Consider the following 21,890-nt stretch of genomic DNA (forward strand, 5'->3'; position numbering starts at 1 on the left):
ATATTTACAAGCCCCTATCGCCACAACACCGTCTCTAAAATTGACGCTGTGGTGGTGATAGGGGCTTCACTTTATTTACAAGGCAGCGTTAAGCAGCTTAATGTGGCTTAACGTTGCCTTGTAAATAAGGCACCCTTTTATGCTGTACTTAGCATGAAAGGGGAAGGCAATGGGTGTTGCGGTGGGTGTTACACCTCAACACCCATTGATTAGGATGATGCCCTCTATTTACAAGGGTGGCGTAAATAGGAGGCGGCACCAAAGTTAAGATCAGGAAAAACCTGGTCTTAAACAAGAGAAACGAGGAGAAATGCTTTATTTCTCATTTGTTTTGTTCCCATGTGTGCTCTGTTGTGCAGCACACTTACAAAAGCAATTGCAACTAATTGTTTATGTGGAGGAAAGTGACACTTCCTGCACATAAACAAGCACACTAATTATGTTTTGCAACTTCTATGTGTGCTGCATTAATCAGCACACATAAAATGTACAAAACATCATTTAAAGATTGTTTATGTGCAGGAAGGGAGACCTTCTTGCACATAAACAATATTCCCCTCAATGCAGACACCCTTGCCCTATGGTGCAAGGCTGCCTGCGTTAGTTCTAGGCTGCTAAGTTTTGTGACAGAGCAGGGAGTAATGCAGGGCTGCACTGTATTGTTGTAAATATGGTGCAGTCTTGCGTTTAGTAAGTGGCGGAGTGCAGCGTTAAGCCAGGAAGGCTAACTCCACACTCTGTCACTTCATTGCAAATATGCCTCTTAGACTTATGGAAGGGATGAAGAGGAGGATGACGATGATGATGTAGTGATGGTGGAAGCTGACGTAGAGGAATCGTTCATTGCTAATCAACCAGCTCCAAGTGATATGACACAGGTAGCACTGCCACCAGCTCCCAAATTTGCACAGCCTCAGCTGAGACCTGCACCAACCCCTGACTCAGGAGAAGCAGAGAGGCAATCAACGACATGCCCATCTACATCCAGTTCTTCTTCAGGCTTTGGAAGTGGCACAGTAAAAATTTACTCCTCCCCAGTTTGGAAAGTTTTTACAGTTATCAAAGAGGGGGTGCACATTACAGTATGCACCATTTAGCAGACACATGTACATCAAGGAAAGCTTGGTACATATTACGGTACTGGAGGCCAGATGACACATATGAAAAAACAACACACAATCAAGTGGGATTAGCCGAGGAAAATCAGCTTTTACGTCCAATCATGGTGGAAGGTGATGATGAGGAAGAAGAGGGTGACATTTTCATGCAAAGAAGCCCTGTCCCCAGTAGTGTGCCAGCAGACTCACCCGCCTCAGCAACTTCACAATGGCACAAGAAAACTCAAAATGAGATGGAGACACTGCAGCATACAGTGACTGCCTCACCACCACGACACACATTGAGTCTTCTACTGGCATCTGCTTCTCAAAAGACTCTTCTGTCAGTGTCCCCAAGAAAAGAAGAAAACCTAGGATACATTTACAGGCATTTTTAGGCAGGAGAGGCCCTACAAGCGAAACCACCCAACTGCATGTTTGTAGAATGGGACGCTGGCAAAAATGTTAGCTGGACCTCCTCCCTTTTTCTTTTGTGGAATGAGTGGTATTCTTAGAATTTGTGGCAGCCATCTCCCCAAAGTAGAAGGTACCAAGTAAGACCTATTTCGCCAGAGTGGCTGTCCCAGCGCTGTATCACGCTGTGCTGCACTTGCTTGGACAAACTTTGCAGCAAAGTCTTGTTCACACCATCCACCTGTTAACAGACATGTGGACCAGTTATCAGGCAACTGATTACATGTGTATCACTGCACAATGGATCTCTTTTGCCTGGGTAAAGCAAAAGATATCTTCAGGTCCTTGCCCTGAAGAAAGTTTTAAGAGTGTTCGTCGGCATGCAACAGTGGCTATGTTCGCAATGGAGAAATCACATACAGCTTTAAGCATCTTGGATTATTTTAACAGCAAGGTGTATGAATGTCTGCGACCCAGATGTCTCAGATTTGGATTTGTTGCCATGGACAATGGTAGTAACATACTCAAAGCCAAGTCAGACAGATGCTATTTCAGGTTTCTGTATCTGGCCCACTGCATCAACCTAGTGGTGCAAGACTTCCCAAAAAGGAAGACGCAGTCAGTACCATACTGACCACCTACAGAGGAATCTGCACTCCTTTCAGCCATTCTTTTAAAGCTCGGGAGCAGCTGCTGATTATTCAGCATAATAGCAGAGCACCAATTAAAGCCTTGATACAGGTGGTGCCACCACGTTGGAACTCCACCTTTTACATGTTGCAACATCTGTTCAAACAATACAAAATGATAACTATGTCATTCAAAGAGGAGGGGATACATTTTAAAAAGCTATGATCATGGATGGAGTAAAATGGGGCCTAGTCAAATGCATTGGACAGATGATACTCCCTTTTGAGGTTTTCACATGGGAAGTTAGCAAGGAGGACAGTACGATAAACAAAGCTATCCCATTGTTATATGTCCTACAAGACAAGGTAAAGAAGGTTTCTGAAAGGGTTGCCCCCTGCAGGTGTGAATAAAAACTCAGAAGGGCATGTCTTGGTTGCGACTTTAGTCCTTTGCTTCGCTTCTAATATAAGGCTGCAACATGACATTATCAAGTACAAAAACTACATCTGTGCTACACTACGTGATCCACCGTACAATACAATTTTGCCCACTTTCATTCTTCTTTTAGAAGGGGATGTTTTCAAATACAAGAGGTGGATTGGAGAGCAAGTTGGAAGAAGAACGTCTGGAACTTCAAGTCCCACCCCAAAGTTCTGGGGTGAAGCCTTCAACTTTCAGAGAGGGAAGTCTTGTCTCACAGCAGCCAACAGCACCATCAACTAGAACACTAGCAACAACAGCAACAGAAGGTCCAGACCCAGCCTCTACATTGTATTGGTTTCAATTGGTAGGGCTCAAGTCCAGTGCACAGGAGATGGCTAAACAGGTTGAGCAAGTGGCAGTACCAATGTCTATCCACAGGATGTTCCAGGAGTATCATAATTAACTTTATTTTGATCACATAGATCCAAAAAAGTTCACAACAAAAGTAAATAAAAATAAAAATATAAAAACATTATCAAATAAAGATGTTCAAAGGCCATGCCATAAAACAGTTTTACAGATGTAGGATATGAGGTAGAAGAGAGTAAGGTGCTTCATGCAATTGATTTTGTACGCCTGATCCACAGTGCATACCAAAATCTTGAGAGGCCATAGACCATTACTCTTCAAGTATCAGTGCACAAGACTCTCAGCACCTCCAGGTAATGGCCCAGGCCTGCGAGTTTACACAACAAAAGTATCTATTTTTTCCTCATAGATGAATCATGTGGGCAGAAGAAAAGTAGATGAACAATGGATTCCAGGCATGCTTCATACACAGGGCACCGATCATCAATAAAAGCATTACAGGAACACTTAGAGCAGAACTGTTTGGTGGGTAAAGTCTTATAGTGGAACTGTAAAAGCAATTTGAGTGCCAGAGGGGGAACTATTTCATCATTGCTTGTCTCGATATAGGGGACAGGTTTAAAAGTTCAAAAAGTCATTAGTCAGACTGGTCACAAGTTTTTCCACATCCTTTACGAGTGTCATTTCCAAATACTTTTTTTTAGCATTTCCCTCGATATTTGGGCCATACTCTCCAGGTTGATCCAAAAAGCCTCCATCCCCATCCTCCCTAGTAACTCCTTTAAGGAGGTGAACCACCTGATTGAGGTAGCCCTTGGAAATTTCAAAAGGTCTAACAAGGCCACTCGATAAGTTTCAAGTTCTTCCACTGTCCATAGCCTATACCAAAACATTTGGAGCAATTTGACAAGAAATCATTTTCCTGTGAATTTTACTAATGTCGGTACATTGATGGATTTGTTGTAACTTTATTTTCTCAATATGAGCACACCAATTGATTTAAGAAGCCAGACATGTACCTAAGTAGTCAAAGACTTTGACTTGCTCTAGTTTAATAATACCAGCCAATACAGGCATTTTGGACAATTTAGCCATGCCTCTATTAAAAATCATGTACTTGGTTTTGGCCTCATTAAAAACCAGATCCCTCTCCTCACAAAACCTTATATAATCATTCAAAAGTTGTTTTAGACCCTGCGGGGATTTGAAAATTAAAAGAGTGTTGCCTGCGAAGAATAGCGCAGGTACTCTTCTTGCAGCGATTTTAGGGGCATCACAGCCATCTCTATCTAAAAAATCAACCACCCCATTGATAAAAAGGGTAAAACAAGTGGGGGTAAACACACATCCCTGTCTCACTCCACGTTGGACTGGGAAGGTTCCTGTTACCTGACTACTTTTCCCCCACCTAACCTGTGCTGCATTAGATGAGTTTAATCTAATTAAAATATCTAAAAGGTTGTCCGGCAAGCCCATCTCTTTTAATACTGTCCATGGAGTATCTGGATGTCCCAAAAGATGTCTATGTGGATCAAAATCCATTGATGTATTGGTATGGTAGATGTGCCAATGGCCAGAGTTCAGCAGGCTGTCTATAAAGTTTTTGGCTTGCCCTGTCACCAGTGTGTCTGCTGAACATGTGTTCAGTGCATTTCATGCGCTTGTCCAGTGAGAAGGCCCAGTCTCTCAACTCAAAATGTGGAAAGATTGACTATGATCAAAATTAACTAACATTTTGTACCACACATTTACAGCGTTCCTGAAACATCAGCACAGGAGTAGGAGTAGGTTGATTGGTCTGAAATGGAATAACATTTGTTAGCTGACCAACTTCTGGGTGATTCACCTGAGTTTGAGGACACACTCTACTTCCTGTATTAAGTATGCCAGTGCCCCCATAGAACTTTGAAAAATGTTCTCATTAAACTTAGTTCTTTCTATGCAAAAAAAGCACACAAAAATTTGCTAGAGGAACATTATTATTTTTGTGTCGGATTAACCATGCCCCACCTTTTTTATTATTACCATATGTATTGCCAGTTTGCAGTTGGACCAGTGTACATTGATGAAGCCTCCACAATTCCTTCATTACATTGAGGACAATGCCTGCCTCCCTCGCATGCCTATTACCTAAAGCCTATCCCATTCTGCATCTCTTAACACTAGAAGGTATGCCTCATACAATGATGCATTATCTACAAGACTGCCTGCCAAAACCAAATTCCAATGTGTTGCCTGCATCAAATAGGATTAAATACCAAATACCTAAACTACCTGTACTTGGACTGAAAGAGGTAACTTCAACAATTGCAATGGTGCGTGACTGATTGCATGAGTGACGATTTAAGTTAATGATTTATGTAGTGGAAGACAGTGAGGGAGGGTGTTGAACAGTAATATGAGTACTTGCTTGAGATGATTGATTTCTATTCTATGCGGAATTTGTTAAGCGCACGGACACCCAGGGGTTTCATGGCGCTGAAGAAAACAGATGAGAGATGGATAGTGAAGGGTCAGAAGGTATAGTGTTCTAGCCGTACGCTTGTTTGAATAGCCAGGTCTTCAATGCTCGCCTGAACTCTGTCAGCTTGGAGCAGCTCCGGATAGACAAGGGCAGAGAGTTCCAGGTTTTTGGGGCGAGGTATGCGAAACTGGATCCGCCGAGTCGTTTCTTTTTAAATGTCGGCACCGTGAGAAGGGGTACGTGGGCAGACCGAAGCTCGCGGGTCGGGACGTGTTTGTTGATGAGTTGGTTAATGAACCTAGGGCTTTTTCCGTGAAGAGCCTTGAAAATTATGCAGCCTGTCTTAAAGGTGATCCGATGGGTGATGGGGAGCCAGTGGAGGGAGGCTAGCAAAGGTTTGGCTGACTTCCTGCGATTGCTCTTGAAGATTAATCTGGCTGCTTGATTTTGCACAATCTGCAGGCGTTTAGAGATGGTGAGGGGGAGGCCGAGGTAGGTAGAGTTAGAGAAATCTAATTGCGAGAGGACTAGTGCGAGTACTGCCTGGATGAGAGCAGAGTGGGACAGCAAATGAGCAATTTTTTTAATCTTTCTTAGTTGAAAGAAGCAAGAGGAGATCACTGTTCCGACCTGGGTTTTCAGAGAGAGATCGGCGCTAAGAGTGACCCCGAGGCTTTTCGCTGACTGGGAGGGGGATGGGGGTGTGCCCATTGAGGGTGGCCAGAAGTGGGGCCCCCAGCTGAGTGCGCTGTCGCTAGGGAGTACTAACTCAGTCTTTCCTGGGTTTAGTTTAAGGTGGTTCCGATCCATCCAGCTCTGGATATGCAGCATGGTCTTTTGGAATTCCTCGACGGAGTCCGGGGAGTTGAGGGGGAATACCAACTGCAAATCGTCTGCATAGTTAAAAATAATTACTTTTCTGTTTTTCAGGGAGTGCAGAAGGGGTTTGAGATAAAGATTAAAAAGTAGGGGAGACAATGAGGAGCCCTGTGGGACACCGCAAGTGGTTGGGAGAGTGGGAGTTGTGAAGTTCTCCAGCTTTACCGCCTGGGATCTGTCTGTCAGAAAGGACTTAATCCAAGAGAGAGCCGCGCCACTGAGGCCGGCTTGTTCGACACGGTGTAATAGTATAGTATGGTCCACCGTGTTTGCAATGTTTGGGGCCTGAGAGGTGGGCAATCATTTTTTTCCCTGGAGGTGATTGGCCTTCACAAATGTACTTAGGAAAAATAAATTCACCTGTATGGTCCGCTCCTATGACCCTTTCTGTTTTTTTCATCTAGGAGCTCTGCCCCAGACAATCGTTTTGTTTACAGGATTGCCAAATTTAAATCTGTTGCTGGCATTGAAGGGGAGAAAGTGTACCTACCACCATGCTTGGAATGGAACAGGTAACCATTGCACCAATAAGTGATCAGATTATAGCATGACTGTGAGTGATAATTGATGTGGAGGCTGACAGTGAGGAGGAGAGTGTTGAAACTTAATATAGGAAAGTTCTTGAGATGATTATTGACTTGCATTGTTTGGGGTTTGAGTGATGGGTTCTCATTTTTTTCCCTGTAGGTGAGCAGCCCTTTCACACTTAGCCAGATTTGGTGCAGGGTGTTCTATTTTTTTCTGGTTCTTGAGAAACCAGAACAGTCACTTTATTTAACAAACATAAGCCTATGCAAAACACTTCAATTGTTTCTCTACTTGTTCTTTAACAGCAGTGCACTCCATGTCTAATTCGCTCAGGTCATCATGATTCATGATGTAGATGACTGGTCTGGGACGGCATTACTTGGTGTCAGGAGTAGGATTGTGGGAGAACTAAGGGTGGGACATGCAGGACTACCTCATCAACAGCTAGAAGCACAAATTTATTGAGTATCAAATTCAGTTCAATACTAAACCAAGAGTCTGAGGCCTAGTACTCAGCTATGTTGAATAGAGAAAAATGCATTTATGAAATGCTGCTCTGAGTGTATGGACTTGTAGCAAAAATGAAACTCTGAGTCCCCCTCTTGTTTTTTATTGCTCTGCCTCTAAGTCTTCTTGATACAGTCCTCATCAAGCTTACCTTCCCTCTGTCCTTCTCCTTGACTCTAAAATATAGTTTCTCTTTTACAATCTGTAGGCCTTCATCTAGTCTCCTTCACAAATGGAAGGTGAAAGCTATGTGAGCTCAACAACACTCCTGCTTACCTGCCATACCAGTGCAGACAGGCACCAAAGAGTAGATATTCCTAAGGAGAATGCAGATGCACCACCCTATTTTGCAATACATTATCATTTTCTTTTAACAATCATATTAACTGAGAGAAGTGTTTGGGTGGGTTCACTGCCCAACCTAGAAGACAGAACAATTAGATATCTGATAATTTAGGTCTTGGGGCAGAAGGGCTGTTTGCAAAGCATTTATCCGTACTTTGTCAAACTCATTACTTTGTTTCCTTCTAACAACAGATTGAAAACGGATGATATGCTACAGCGTATTGCCCAGATGAATGTTGTCCTTGTGTTGTAGTGTTTGTCTTTGTCAAACCTTTCCCCACATCCCCTTACCCATCCATTCATCAAACCCTGAACTCTCTTTCCCCGAACTGTGTGATTTATTGGGGTGAGGCTTAAATTACACCATCAATGGATCACACACTCAGTAGGCGGATGTGGTGAAAGCGACACCAACTTACAGTAGAATCTTCTAAGCAGAAGCAAACACTAGCCCATAACCAACCCCACATTAAAAATGATCCATATTTTAGATACAGAATGAAGAGACTCAGTTGTCATCATCATCATTCAGGCCATGTGTTGCCTAACCAAAAATGCCTAACCTAAGCTTGTCCACTGCACACTTTGAGTCCATTTTCTACAACTTGAAGATTTCACAAATAATACTGCTTGCTCCAAATTAGCCAAAAGTTATTAGTATTGCTTTTTTTCCTATTTTAACAGAATCAGGCATTCTCATTGTGTCACTATGTAACACTCCTGTGGTGGCAATGTTTTGTAAATCTTTGATAAATATATAATCCACTAACTCAGACTTTTTATTTCCATGTAGTTGCCTATGATTGATAATCAATCGTTCTGTCAGATCAATCCTACATTTGGAGCTCACCTTGGTGGAACTGGAAGTTGGAGCTCGATTGTGAAGTTGTGATGCCTTCCTTGTTATTGCTGCAGGTATATTCAGGTGAGACAACTAGTATGGATGAAATGTAATTTAGTAAGACAGTAACTAACTGCTACTGTTGTTCATCTAGATAGTTCTACACAATATAAGCAATCATGGCACCTTCTCCCATAATGGTCAAGATAGTTAGAGAAGTATGAGTCTAGACTCTATGAATAAGTGTTATGCTCTCTCTTAAGTTACAAGCACAAAAACAGGCTGCGTAAAACTAATTGAAGGGAGCAGTGCAAAGTAAAAATAAAAGAAACTACTTCAGGCATAAATTTAGATTGAATAAAATAGTTTCCCCCTTTATTTATTTACAAAGAAACCTACCCTCGTCACCCAAACAACATACCCACCCCTCTCCCCCAACAAAATTGACCCAAACCCCAAAACTATAAACCTCCAAGAAAAAGTCTCCCCAATCCCAACTCCCTTCCCACCATCTCCACACAGCACCAACAAACAACAAATCCCTCCCACCAAAACATAAAATGTAAAAAATGGTTAGAAGAGGGCATTATGGCTGTTGGTAAAGAGCTGGTTCAGTTTCTGCTCTATTGTGGTGAGCAGGCCCTTGATGGTGTCCAGCCACAGCAGGAAGAGGCACAGAAATGGCCTTTTGTCAGTGTGGTGGGGGTGGGAGCAGTTAGCTGGTGGCGGCACCGGTGTTGGGATGGCCGGGGGGCTGGAAGCTGAGGGGGACCAGCTGCACTGGCGCCCGTCTATTTTGTGTTCTGTTCCTCCTCCTCCACTTCCAGGACCACTAGCCGCTGGTATTCCAGCTGGATACACTCCAGTCTCTGTCACCACAAATGGGCTGCTACGTCCTGCCTGGTAGGTGGTCCGGCTGAACCAGCAGGAGCAGCTATATTGAGAAAAACAAAAAAGACAAATAGTACATAATGCTCTGTGTAAACAATTGTTTTAAATAACTGGGAGGCACAGTAGCAGTGCATCGCTGATCCCCTAGGGCCGTTGAAACTTATTTGATGTGATTATTGTTTGGAGAGTCACAAAGGAAATTTTATGTTTTACCCACACATGTTGCCAAACATAAAAAGGTACTGTCTGTGTGGCAGAAAAGTATTAAGAGGGAGAGAAATACATCACAGGATTAAAAACAGAGATTTGATTAGTTGTCTTTCTTCTGAAGGCTTTTCAAGTTACTATAAACATAGTGAGACACTTTGGGTTGAAAAATAAATGTCTTCTCATTAATGAGTACGACAATATGCACTATATGGAATACAGGTTATGTGTGGTACTAAAATAATAAAGCCATGCTCATTGCAAGCCAGCGCCTTGGCTAGTTTGCTAATGTCTTCAGCTGTAGTTGACAATTATCTATTTTTAATTGCAAAGGCCCTGCTCTAGATTACACATCTAACGTATGAATTGTGGATGTTAATATTGTATCCTGTCTGCCGTAAGTAGACTTTGAGGAAAGTGAATCGACTGGACTGCTTTACAGGTAAAGAAAAGGGCTATACAGATTTTATTTGGCACATTCTTCACTGTGTATCCCAAATGCCAAACTTGACATCAAATTGTGCACTTGTTTCCACTTTACTTTGTTGCCTCGCCCCGCAACGTATTTCCCAAAAATTAATTTGCTGGGCAGTAACTAAGGAAAGTAAACTTGATTTTCTCTACTGCAGGGAGTAGGGTAAAGGGATTATTAGACAGGTAGGGTAGAGATTTTTTTAAATATAGAATAGAGGAGCCACTACACTAATCATCGATTCATCATCTTTGGCTTATTCAGTCATGGTACAATTTGAAAGGGACAAATCTGAACAAGTGTAAATTAAATCTGCTATGGGAAACCATTAAATATATTCTATAATCACGTCACATGGGTATCGAATTAAATGTGGCGCGTGCCAAGAATGGATTTTACAATTTGGTAGAGTGGTACAGAAGAACTAAGGAAAAAATAAAGGAGTAAAGTACTACAGGTGACTAAGTGGTAGAAGGGACAACACACCTTGTGTTCAGTTTGCAATGCATTGAAAACATTGTAAATACTGTATTAACAGAAGCGGACACACATTACACAGACAACACTGAAGTCACTAATTGAATGACCCATACTGCACTTCAGTCATAGTTAGACAAAATGCCAGGGTCAGGTCGGGGCGATGATAAATGATAGGTAGGATAGTTCTGACTCACTTAAAAAATACAGCGAATCAAGGGAGTAGAACAAATAATAAAAATAAATAACCTCCACTCAGAACCGTAGCTTTGAATGATATTGATAACCCTACATAAACCAGGCTAGCAAAGAGCTGCCTTGCTTGTTCATCCAAACAATCCAAATATCATTCATCCTTTCATTCTAATTCATCCATTGCCACCATAATTAAGTGCTACTTTCTCCCATCCAGTCTTTCACCAACATTTCCAGTCCATTATCCACCCATTCAATTGCAACCCTTTCTTCAAACCATCCTTTCTCCCATCTATCCCTTTAGCCACCCATGCACACTTACACTCACCCATCCTCTCGCTCAAAAACGATTCCTTTCTTTTAAGTTACCTTCCATTTTTTAATGTCTCCCTCAAGCCATCAACGCTCATTATGTGGGATTTTGCCAAGTTGCAGATAGAAGAGGCTGTAAAATAATAACTGAATAACCGCTGTGGCTGGTAAAGATGAGGCGAGAAGTTCACTTCACGTTCATATCTTTATGATGACAAACAATGCCATGGCAATAGCTAGTGAGGATAATAATTGCATGAAAATATATGACTTTCCAGTGCCCATCCCTGATGACACTTTTCCCCCTCCAACTGACCCGTCCACCTGCAGCAGCCCTGGAACTGGCATCACCGATGTTCTGTGTGGGTAGAATAAAACATTGTACATAATTTAGATGCCAGACACGCAACCCCAAATACAACTGCAATGCAGCTCTACAGCTCAACTAGCATGTCCGTATCTTCCTAATATCACTCCGGGCATTTGATTGGTTGGTTCACAAAGTTAGACAAGCCAGGAGTGGAATAATTATCAATGAAAGGCATATGGGGTTGGTTGGCAAATGCAATCGGAGTAGGACCTCATACTTTTTTTCCCAACCTTGCTGCACTGTCATGGGAAACTACTGGCATTCTGTAACTATAAATGAATGAGTCTGCAGCACACTACATTGGGGGGGATATGGGTGGTCCATGATGACCATGGTTATTCTCTCATGAAAGGAGTTAGAGCTAGGCATAAGCAGGAACGGAAAGCCTTCTCAACAAACATACATGGTGATTTTTATAATAATTGCTTACTTGGTCCTGCTGTCTCAATCTTCACAATAGACAGCAGCACCAACATTCTTCTACCCCAAGATTCTACCCTAAGAAGTCTACAACATCATAAAAGGATTTACTGGGACCAGCAGAGCAATTGGCAGTGCCGCTGGTATTTGGCGCCGGCTAACCAGCTTGTCCCGGACCCTCAGAAACGTCTTCTCCTGGCCTTTGGGTGCTGATTAAAGAAATTAAGATCAATAAAAACAGATTAGTTATTTAGTTAATAATCGCCACAAAATGTTTATTGAAAAGCAAACACAGTCACATACCTCATTAAAACGGAATCTTGACACCTAGCAGGTCTAGCAGGTCCTGTTCCCAGTCCAGAAGGTCCGCCCAGTGGTGAATCAGCAGCTGGGCAGTGCGTCAAACCTGGCTAGTGCTCAGCATGCACCGGCTCATCATCCCCTAGTGCTGCTCATGCTTCCGCAGGGGGTAGCTGCTACCGGGCCTGCTGCCTGTTGCCTGCCTAGAGTAAAGGTGGTGCTGGACAAAGAAAACTACTTCTGACACCTCTTCCTCTCCAAAGATCACCCAGGGTTGCACATCTGGGCGATGGTGACGACGCCAGGAAGTCGTCCTTTTGTCATGGTGCTGGGTGGGGTATAAATAAGAAGGGAAAGGAAGAGAAAGTAAAGAAGAAGGAAATACGAAAAGAAGGTGAAATAAAGTCAAAAAATGACAAAAACAAGAATAATTTAACCAAAAAAGGAAAATACACAAACACAAAGACACACACTATTATAAAAAATGAAAGTTAGGGGTTGAAAAGTAATAAAGCAGGAGAGATTAAAGACAGATATCATTTGGGCCCAGCACCATAACAGAGAGCAGAAACACATGATGCCGTGCCTTTGTGGACCACGAGGTGCTGTACGCGCGTAATTTGAATGAATGAATGAAAATATTTGTAAAGCGCACTGCTGCCGAGGCGTCCTGGCGCTAGGGAAAAACTGAACGGAACACAACACAATCATAGGTTAATATTGAGTAAAAAGCCAAGTTTTAATTTCCCTGCGGAACGTCCTTCTGTTCAATTCCTTTCTCAGAAGGATAGGAGCGGAATTCCATAATTTAGAGTCAAGAAAGGAGAAGCGTTTTTCTCCCCATCTCACTTTCTTTATCTTCGGAAGTTTGACCAACCCAAGCGTGGCTGATCTTAACTCATGTGCAGGTGTGTAACGGAGAGACAAGGACTGTACATCCTCTGCCACACCACCAAATAGAGCTTTGTGAACCATACAGAGTGACTTAAACTCAATGCACCTTCGTACCGGAAGCCAGTGAAATTGTTTCAAGGCAGATGAAGTGGGATGGTATTTGGGTAAGTTAAGTAAGACTCTGGCCGCCGCATTTTGGATTGATTGCAGTTTGGTCAGTTGTCTTACGCCGGCTCCTAGGTACAAAGCATTGCCATAGTCAATTCTCGAAAGAATTGTGGCGATTATCAACGTTTTCCTCAGAATATGAAGAATAAAAGGAAGGATCTTTTTCAGCTGTCTGAGCATAAAAAAACAAGCTGATGGCAGCTGATTGATCTGTGCATCCCAGTTCAGCTCATTATCAAACATAAAGCCAAGATTTCTGACTTTAGTTACTGGCACTGGACAGGCCCCTTCTGAGGATGGCCACCAATGCTGGCCCCAAATAGCAGACTTTTGTCCGAACTCTACAACTTCCGTTTTTTCTGTATTTAATTTAAAAAAGTTGTCACTCATCCAATTCATCAGGGCCGAAATACAATTGCCTGGGTTACTGACACTATCAGCTGAGTGTCATCAGCATATGACACCAGCGAAAACCCAAAACTCTTTATTAGTTTTGCCAATGGGGCAACATAAATATTAAAAAGATTAGGGGATAGTGCCAATCCCTGAGGGACACCTCCCGGCAATATGAATTCCTCTAACTGAAGATGTCCCAGTGGATGATTTGTTTTCGAGATGCCAAAAATTAGGACAATAAGGCTAGAGCTGAATCCGAAATACCAATGTCCTGAAACCTTTGAATTAACACCAGATGATTCACAGTATCAAAGGCTGCAGTCAAACCCAGCAGAACCAAAATAGCCCTACCCCCCCGAGTCCATGACCTTACGTATATCCTCAGCTGCCATAAGCAAGGCGGTTTCTGTAAAGTGATTCGAGCGGAAACCATGCTGGGTATTATCCAGAATCTTAAGAGATTCTAGGAAGGATGTTATCTCTATATTCATGGCCTTCTCTAAAACCTTGGCAGGAAATGGTAAACAGGAAATGGGACGATCGTTTTTTTCGTCCAATAGGTCAAGCTTGGGCTTCTTTAGGACAGGACGGATACAGGCTTTTTTCCACTGTGAAGGATATACTCCAGAGAAGAGAATGGTATTTAACACAGGGGCAGAACAAAACTAATTTCCTCTGGGGCCAGATGCATTATGGACGATGGACACGGATCCAAAGGGGAGCCAGATTTAATTTGGGACAACATACAAGCTACATTTTCTTCTGTCAAAACAGAGAAGTAAGATAGACCATGTCCTCCAACCTTAAGTGTAGATTGCAGTGAGTCCTTTCCCTTGGAGTTTTCAGCCTCACTGGAAAATTCATTATATACCTTTTGAACCTTATTCTGAAAGAAAAAGGCCAATTTATTTACAAAATCTTGGTCAGGTGTAAAAGTTACATCACGAGGACATTTCTGTAGAGAAGTAATAGTTTGAAATAGCTCCTTAGGGACATTCGCCGCCTCTTGGATTTTGGCCTGAATAATAGCTGTCTTATATTCCTCAAGTGCAGCACAATAGACCTGCTTCAGAGCTACTTCATAGTTTATTCTCCAAGCACGCTCTTTTTGCCGGCATTTGATTTTTAGTGCTTTAACATCCATGGAGTACCAAGGGGATGAGAGTTTCTTTGATTCTGATTTTTGAATTTTTTCAGGGGCTATCGTCTTGGATGCCTTATTAAGCCAACTATAGAATTCCGGGGCAGCATGATTTGAATCAGACAGGACCAAAGGCTGCGAGTCAAGTGCAAACAGTAAACCAGATTTACTCAATGTTTTCCAATCTCTATATTTAGTCATTAATGGTCTGACTCTCCGTTGGCTAATCCCTATTTTAAGCTTTAAAATAGGGATTTAGAACATAAGAACAAACTTGAAAATCGCGTAGTGCTGTTCATGCATGATTTTGGAGTGCATGGATGCACTCCGCATTCCCAACAAATCACGAACGGGCATGCTAGCAAACTCCGCCTCCACGCGGGACTCCGCCTGCCTCTAAATCAGTCCAGACCACATCCTCTGGTGAGTGTTTCAATTCAATATAGTGGTTGCACATCCTGGTTACATTGCGTCTGCACAGGATGGTGCTTTTGTGCCCCCTTGTCCTGATCTTGACAGGCCTTGTCTTCATTTCTAAGTAATGACGTTTGTGGGGGCATGTGATCAAGTAGTCACAGTTCTTAGTATTAGAGTTGGTGTACTGGCTCAGTGTCCATGTAAAGTTGCCCAGGTTCAGTGTGTTTGATTGTTGGGCAGAGGAGCATGTGTTGCATGTGCAACAAGGGTAGTGCCCAGTCACACGGGCGGGAGGTCCCATAGTGTGTCCTGTGTGGGAGTCTTTTTTGGTTGAGGTCTGGTGTGTACCATCTGATCTTTTAAATTCTGGGTTCTTTTGAACGCAAACTTGGGACATGCCAGACCCAATCCGCCTGCATTTAGGATTTTCCAATATCTCATTATAATGTTTTTAATTTTATTGGATTGGCGATGAAAGTCATTACACATATGATGACATCTTCAGTGTGTCGAATAGTGTTGTCCAGAAGGGCTTCCCAATTGTTGTTACAGGCTCTTTTATCAGGCTGTATGATTACTCTTGTGGGATTTCTTCTCTCTATAAGGTATTTGCTTAGGGCTTTCGCTTGTGTGTCGTAATCCCTTATTGAGCTGCAGTTCTTCAGGAGTCGTAGAAATTGGCCGTAAGGGAGATTTTCATGAAGGGCCTTTGGATGGTGACTGTCGAAGCGGAGTAGACTGTCGCAGTCAGTGTTCTTATAAGTCCTTGCTTGGAGTTGGGCATGGTTAATGGAGATCAAGAGATCTAGAAATGGTATTTCCTTTTCAGAAAGCGGCTTACTGAAATGCAGTTAGGGGTCCAGAGAGTTAATCCATTCACTAAACCTTTGACAGCTGGTCTCAAGATTCAAGATTTCTTTATTTCGGTTAATAAAAACCATAAAAGCAATGCAAAATTCATTATTACACATGTTAAAATTATAAAGATTATATACATGATTACAATTCAGTATTTACAGAAATAAAATGTTTAAAAACTTTGATAAAAAACAGAATAAATGGGTATAATAAATCCATAAACCAACCGCAATTTAAGACCGTCCACAGTGCTTTATTAAATAAATAGGTTTGATTTTGGGCGATTTCACCCTACAAATGAATTCAGTTAGGGGAGTCTTTTTTTATTTATGCGAGCTGCCACTACCAGAAAACTGGCTACACTGTAGGTGACCTGGACAGAATCAAGCATTTGTAGGTGAAGGAGGGCAGGCCTCACCTGAAAAAATTTTAATTCCCGCAGGATTGGGTTTAACATTTTTTTACGGGCCACCGAGTAATGCTCACAGACCATCACTAGATGGAGCGTGTCCTTTGGGGAAAATGAATCACAGGTACACAGTGGAGTATCTTCTGTAGTCCCCCATTTAGGGTAAAAGCCCAACGTAAGGTGAATGAGATTAAACCTAAATCTAACCAGAAGGAAGCAATGGTAGGGCTTGGTCACATACTTCAAGTACGGTTCCATGACTGGGGAGATTGCCAGACTATAGATTGATCTCACTGTTGTTTTCCTAAGTTCAACCTCCTCCCTCTCTAACTCCAACAGATTGCAAAAATTTTGTTTAATCCACCCTACATCCTCATTCCTTAGGCCCTGTGGTGATAAATACATTTTCGGGCGCCCTAGCCTATCGCATGCCGCTCTAACATACAAAAGCCAGGGTATTCTATCCGCTTTGTCTAGGGCCACACAGTCCTTGAGTATCAGGTGGTTCAGCGAAATCTCCTCTTTCAATCAGGTTTTAACCCATCGTAACAACGGGGTCATTCTCAGATGGTCAGAAACATACCCCAAACCCACTTCACAGTGAATGGAAAATGTGGGGGATGATTGTGGGAGTGACAGGATTGATCTAATAAACTTGTTTTCTATACCGAGGGTTAGCCTTATCATGGGAAACGTTAAAACTCGCCTTTGGGATCACTATCCAATTTCCATGGAGTTGTTGGTAGCGGGAGGGGCTATAAGCAAAAAAACAAAGTACCAGTTACCAATAACTCTGGGGAAAACAAATGGGTATTCCCTTAAGTGGGAAAAGGTGGACCCCGAAAAATTTCTGACAAATTTACTGTCCAGAGCTCTGGATCACGTGCTAAACTGCCTGAAGGACTCTGAACGAACACAAATAATTGTAGACTCCTTTAATGGAATTGCTAAGGAGATAAAAAATCTTTTACAGAAACCACCTAAAAAACACCTCAGTAAAAAAAAGGGTTGGCTCAATAAGGAATGTTCATTTGCACACAAACACTTAATAGTAGCTTTGCATGAAACTCCAAGATCCGTGGACCACGTCAGAGAGGCACGTAAGCTCTATAGAATTGCACTAGACACTAGGAGGAAGGAATTAAAGCAAGATTTATGGGAAAACTTATACTTAGCTTGCCAGAAAAATGACAACATCGCTTTCTGGAAGGCAGTTAATGCACCTTTCTTCCAAAACAGAGACAACAACGTGTTAGATTTCGTAGTGTCAGGGGAGGCGTGGGTTGAGCATTTTTTCACACTTGTATAATAACCCTAATCATAGAGGAAACGTAAGTTCAACATCAAATAAAGAGCCCACTGTTCAGTTTCCTTCGGGAATCACTTTTGATTATAAGGAAGTTTCGAAGGCCATTAACGATAGCGCATCGGGCAAAGCACCTGGACCCGATGGGGTCCCCATCGACATATATAAAAGTGAGTTAAAACTTTCGGCTCCCCTCCTAACCAACGTTTTGAATAGCATCAACACCGTAGGTTTTATATCTACATGGCCCGAGGCAAATGTGGTGCCGATTTTTAAAAAAGGGCAATAGAAATGATCCTGCCTGCTACCGTACAATTTCACTTCTGGACGCATTGATGAAGGTAGCAGGCAGGATCATCTTAAATAGGCTCCAAGTTTGGTCGGAAGAAAATAACACCATAACCCCTCTTCAGTATGGCTTCCGCCAAGGGAAGGGCACAATAGAGCAGAGTCTAAACCTGGCTCTATTAGTCGCAAAATATACTGAGGCAAAGCATGAAAATCTACACATAACATTCGTAGATTTGACCTCTGCCTTCGACTGCGTGGAACACATAAAGCTTTGGGACACACTGAATAGTTTAGGCATAGATAACAAGATCATTGTATTTATCAGGGAGCTATACCGAAACGCGGGGGCAAGAGTCAGGTATGGTAGAGATGGCCAATGCTCAGAAAGGTTTCACATCAATAGAGGTGTAAGGCAAGGGTGCATCCTTGCACCCTTCCTTTTTATATTATATATAAATACAGTGGTGGAGCACATGAGGAAGTTCCAGTTTGACTACCTATCAGTGGGAGGGACTACCATGCCAATCCTCTTATATGCGGACGATGCCGCTATATTATCACGGATACACATCGGCATGCAGAGGGCGGTGGTGGAATTTTCCAATTATATGAACACTCGGGGGTTATCAATCAATGTAACGAAAACTTACTCAATGAGATGTGGTTCTGTCAGAAAATCCCCCAAAACAATCTTTTTAAACCAAAAAAAGATATATAATACTTCCACTTTTTGTTACTTGGGAGTAACTTTCGACAACAAAGGAAATTGGGCTAAGGCGGTCCACGCTCGAAATCTGGCATTCAGTAGAGCCACCGGAGCATTAACAAACTTTTCAAGGAAACTCGGTGGCCGTCCGGCCAAAGAACTTATACAAATTTACAAGGTTAGATGTGTTTCTACTGGTATCTACGGCGCCGGAATCTGGGGTTTTACAAATACCAAGCAGATACAACTGGCTGAAAACAATTTTATAAGGTATCTGCTTGCGACACCAAAATCATTATCTATTTTTTTTTGCCATAGAGAATTGGGGCTTTCCTATATAGAGGACACGATTAAAGCCAGTCCCCTTCTTTTGTGGCATAAAATTTGGACCACCCCGGAAACATCATTGAACAGGGAAATTGTTTTGGACTGCTTAAACTTAGAGGGAGTGCGAAGTATTAAATGGCTGAACCACATGAGACACATGTCCATAAATATTGACCACAAAGAATATTTTAAAGATCCGTCGTGCCTGGAAACCATCTCTAAGCGCACCCTGAAAAAAACTATTATGGAACATCTGGCCAATAAAAGGTGGTTGAGCGAGAAAGAAAAAAACATGAATACAGTAAATGACGTACCCATTCAATAGGAAGGAATGAAACTCTATTTAACTATTGAGAGCAGTCCTTACTCCAGAATGTTATTAACCAGGTTTCGGGCTGACACATTCTTCAGTTTGATAACATTCCCTAAATGTAATGACTGGGCTAAACAGTTGGAAAAGTGTCCCTGTGACGGCTCTTCGAACCAATCGAACATACACTCTATCCTTTTTAGTTGTTTTTATTTGGCCCCTAGGAAACATTTTCTAAAACCTATATTTAATAAATGGGGTATTAGAGGATGCCGAGATGCGTACTACAAATTGAAGCTACTAGAGACTATCCTCGAGATAAAGGCAGTGGCATCTTATTTGAAGACCATTATAGCCCTCAGAAAGCCCATGTAACGTCCAATGCATTTTAGTATTTATGTTTTTATTTTCAATTGAATTTGCGACAGGTCATAACTGCTATTTTTAACCATTGTAATAATGAAATCCTTTTAAAGATTTTATTCATTGTTTTTAATTAGAATGTGATTTTGTGCTTTTATGATTCTGTATCCAAAATCGAATAAAGCTATTTTGAATTGAATTGAATTGAACTTGTTTTCTACGATTTGGATCCCGGGTGATGGCGCATAGCCCCAGATGTCAGACCCGTTAAGGCAATTGCCATACACTTTGACTTGTAGACCCCAATCATGGCCTCCATGGATCTTGCTCCCAGTCTCTTTGAGAAGTTCAAGAGAGCAGTGGTAGATCTTGCGACAGCTGGTCTCATTTCCTATCCAGAAGATGAGGATGTCTTCTATATAGCGTCTTTATGTGATGATGTTTGCCTGGAAGGGGTTGGAGGATGAAAATATGTGTTTTGATGCAAAGTAATCTATGTACAGCAGTCCAGACTAGGGGTGAATGTACTCTTCATAGAAGTACCTTGTATCTGGTGGTACAGGTTTGTTTTGTACATGAAAAACCTGTTTTTCAAAGCTGGCATTCCACAGTCCATAATGACGTCCACTGGTGTACCAGTTGGGAGTGTGGTCGTTCTCAGAAGTGTATCTATCACTTCGATCATGGTGTCCTGGGGAATGTTCATTTAAAGTGCCTCCACATCGAGGGTCATCAAAAAGGTAATCTCCTGAGAGTTGATCATATTGGTAATTAGATTTGATACATCCCTGATGTTCTTTTACGAAGGAGGGTATGTTTTGAACCATATGATGGACGTAATAGTCATAGAACTGGCTAGGTGACAGAATCACAAAGACAATAGGTCTAGCTGCTGGTGAATGTTTCACCTATGTATTTTGGGAATTACATAGAAGTAGGGTGTCCTTGGAGAAGTATTCATTAGGAATCCAGCTTCTGATTGGGAGATATATTCTTGAGTTTCAGTTAATTACCTGTGGATTTAATACATGTCATAAAAGAATAAGTATAACCAGTTTCCAATCTTTTGTATTATCTGGTGTTAGCCAGTTGGCACAGGCATTCCTGATTGTAGTCAACGGAGTTCATGATAACTTTTGCTCCCCCTTTGTAAGCTGACTTTATCACGATTGTTGAGTCTTCTGTAAGTTTTGAGAGTGCCCCGCTCAGTCTCAGTGGTAGATTGTTGTATTGTTTAGTAGGTCTCAGCCTTCCGATATCTTTTAGTACAGCCTTTTCAAATGTGAGAATTTCATTGAGCATCATGGCTGTAATCAGAGTAAATCTGGATGGTGTTCTTAGTCCTGCCTCTTGATGGACTGGACTTTATTTGTCTTGGAAAAAGATCGTAGTCTGATTTTCCTAAATAATTGATGTATGTCCCCAGTTAATCTGAATTGGTCTTCTCTCGGGGTAGGGATAAAAAAACAACAAGGTCTTTCTGTAGTACAGCCACCTCATCTTCTGTGAGGGTCCTATCTGAAATGTTTACATCTGCTCCATGGAGTGATGGTGTCCTCAATATTTCTGCAATTACATCTTCGCCAAAGCTAAGTCCTAGGTTACCATCCATGATTGTGTTATTTATCAGTATAAAGAAGATATAAATAGAAAGAGAAATGCAGATAAAAGTCCCTCGGCTGTGCCACTGTGCTAAAGTGTGTCACAAAGAAGGAAAAAATGGGATTAGAAGCTGATAAAGTTCCAGTGCCCGTGCTCTGAGGACTATTTATATTCCCAAAAATTGAGTCATTGTTCCTGATAGATATAAGGAGGAAGAGTCTAGGTACTGGATACATTATAAGGGACAGTAAACAAGAGTGTTTCTTGTTATCCTCACACATCTCTGGGGATGTAATGTTTCATCATCGGGCAAGTGCTCCTCATCGAGCCGGCGCTACAATATCCTATGGCCCCCCGAAGGTCACTTTGGCACAGATATTTTAGTTTTATCGCTATTTGATGAGCTTGAGAGTGTCCTAATGGGGTGGTGAGTGACGTGAGTAAATGAGTGGATTTAAAACAGGCTGGGGGTATCACATTAGTGTTTAATATGTGCATTCCCCTGTCAGATTAAAAAACCTGGTAGGTTGGTGCTACTATAGGAGTTGCAAATGTCCCCTT

Source organism: Lissotriton vulgaris, chromosome 11 (assembly GCF_964263255.1).
Source record: "Lissotriton vulgaris chromosome 11, aLisVul1.2, whole genome shotgun sequence".
Classification (NCBI taxonomy): Eukaryota; Metazoa; Chordata; class Amphibia; order Caudata; family Salamandridae; genus Lissotriton; species Lissotriton vulgaris.